We start from the raw sequence: 2,483 nt of genomic DNA, 5'->3' as shown, positions 1-2,483 counted from the left end.
GACCAGGAGGTTAAACTCATACAAATTAGCTTCACCCAGGCTCATGAAAACATTTTCCTGCTTACAGATAGCAGATCATTTGTGTCAGTAAGGTTCATATTTGAGCTTCTTGTTCACACAGAACAATTTTTCTTCATTTTCTAACGATTACCAAAGTCTGTGAATCCCAAAATTGTTCAGTTGCTCACCATGTGACAAAAACAACACCCCACTGTACACACTCGGGCCACCAGCAGCTTTCTAAATCCTCAATAAAAAGCTGACAGGTTGCAATGATGTTCCAAATAACTTATTAAGAAAACAACTAAAGAGACAGAAACTATTATGAAAACTGGTTTATTTTATATCTCCTAGTTTGAAATGAAGCAATAAAAACATGTATAAAACATCACAAACTGTAATATTATACAAATGCTTACGTCCTGTCCTGCTGATGCAATAGAGACATCTTCCAGTGACAGTCTTCATCCGTGTGTGTGTGAGGAGGCTCCTAAACCCACCGATACAGAAGTGCATGTTCACAACTCCCTCTGTGCAGGCGGGGTCAGGACCCTCCTCACCCTGGGTGAAGAGGGGTGGTGCTGTGGCCAGTCAGGTATGAAGTGCTGAGAGTGGATCTTTGGTCCTCTGTGCAGCTCTGTCCACTCTCAGCTGCCCTGCAAAGCAATAACAAAAGAAAGACGTAATTTTAACACAAAACAGCATTTCCATTGTTGGCAGCTGCAGCATGTTGTTAAAATGCTATTTTAAACTCAACATATACACACAATAACTATAAATAAACTTAGACCTACAGTACTGTAGGACGATGATTTATACCAGCTTTTGGAAGGATTTAGTCTTCAAGACAGTTTGTAGCCAATGTGAGGTGATAACTTACATAGCTGGAACACAGCACCACTCTCCAGTTTGTAATTTGGTCATCCATCCTTCTCATCGGGTTGGGGTAAGGCTGTCTTCTGGGTAGAGCATCTCTCTGTGTTAGCGCCGTCTGGAATGCTGGGAGAGGACAAGTGTAAAGCACCTGAAGACAAAAAGACAAAGACAAAAGGATGAATTCACAGATCACTGATTTGTTCGATTTACTTTTCTTCTGTTATGTGTTTTTACCTTACCTCTGATCCCTTAGCCACAGGCTATACCTTATGTATAAACAAGAGACTACAGTCAGTTCACGACATCATTTTTGAACCTTTTCTACTCATTTGTGTTGACATTAAGTACGGACTTACCTTTGTCCTGCATGGTGAGCTAGCGCTTGAGAAAAAATATGTAAGTCATTTAAACAGTTACCTGTGATATTAACAAAAATAGAAGTAACAACACCTAAAACACTACCTTACAGTCGCACAGGCAATGTCACATATTAAGAAAAAAACAATACATTTCACATGTGTTAGTTAATATTCTTTAAAAGTCAGATATTCTTAGTTAGCTGTGTTACAAACATCACAAGACACAAAGGCTTAACTTAAACATTACAAAGTTATTTAAAAAGTAAAGGATATTTACAAGAAGCTGTCCTCAAAGCAAGAAAGTGTCTTATAAACACTGCAAGACGCAAAGGCCAACTTAAACGTTTAACGTTTAAAAACAGGTTCTAACATTACTTAGTCAGAGTCACTGTCATCAAGTGAAAGGTTAAAAGGCCTTTCCCAGAAGCGTCTGACACCAAAAGAACCTGATGATGTAGAAGGGTTACAGAACGTGCCATCACTTACCTTGCACCTCTTCAGTGCAGATGTCTTCTCTGCTTCTCTTTGCTGAGGAGGTGAGAACTGAGGTTGAAGGAGAAGCTTCGTGAGAAGAGGGGGAGGATGAGAGAAGGATATACTCACCATACTCACCTTTACTGACACGCTGGGTATCAGTGTCCTGTTCTTCATCAGAAGAGATGGTGCTCGGGAGACTGTCATCCAGAATCCTGATGACTTCAGGAAGGCCTTCTTCTGCGGGACGTTCAACCACGTAGTCAAGACGACATGTGAGGAAACAAGTTTAAAATAACATTAGGAATGTAATAAACACCAAGTGCTAAAGGAACAGAGCTACATCTGTTAGTTTCAGCAGATGATGAGAGAAAAGCATTTTAGGCTACATTTATGTCAGACTGAATGACACAAGTTTGACTTTATTTGACCTTGAAGGAGAGGTCAGAGGTCAGATGTAATGTGATATTTTAAATCTTTACACAGTACTTTTGTATATGACCACAGACTCCACACTTTTAAGAATCATAGCTTCTAAATTGTAAAGATTTTTGTTCATTTTTGACCAATAATAAAGTTAACCTTGAAGTGGATGTAAGCTAAATTTACATAACCCCACTCTACACCCCTACAAAGTTTGATCAGGATTAATTCAATTTTTTTCAGCTATGATGTTTACAAAAAAATAACAGGCAAGCAAAAGTTACTAAAAACATAACCTCCTTGGCAGAAGTAAAAATTGCAAACACACAAAGCTGTGCAGGTATGTCTCAA

General features: G+C 38.9%; 1 long non-coding RNA gene across 1 annotated transcript; it reads right to left on the bottom strand.

Moving 5' to 3' along the window:
* Positions 1–265: 265 nt before the first annotated feature.
* Positions 266–2,004, bottom strand: LOC121813657. Its single transcript, XR_006053814.1, has 3 exons — positions 1,116–2,004; positions 881–1,024; positions 266–656 (listed from the first exon to the last, which is right to left on the bottom strand). It is a non-coding gene; the product is annotated as an uncharacterized LOC121813657 (long non-coding RNA).
* Positions 2,005–2,483: the final 479 nt, after the last annotated feature.

This window comes from Haplochromis burtoni, unplaced genomic scaffold (assembly GCF_018398535.1).
Source record: "Haplochromis burtoni strain Fernald_Lab_line unplaced genomic scaffold, NCSU_Asbu1 Contig_2178, whole genome shotgun sequence".
NCBI lineage: Eukaryota > Metazoa > Chordata > Actinopteri > Cichliformes > Cichlidae > Haplochromis > Haplochromis burtoni.
This window is presented reverse-complemented; position numbering and strand designations above follow the sequence as displayed.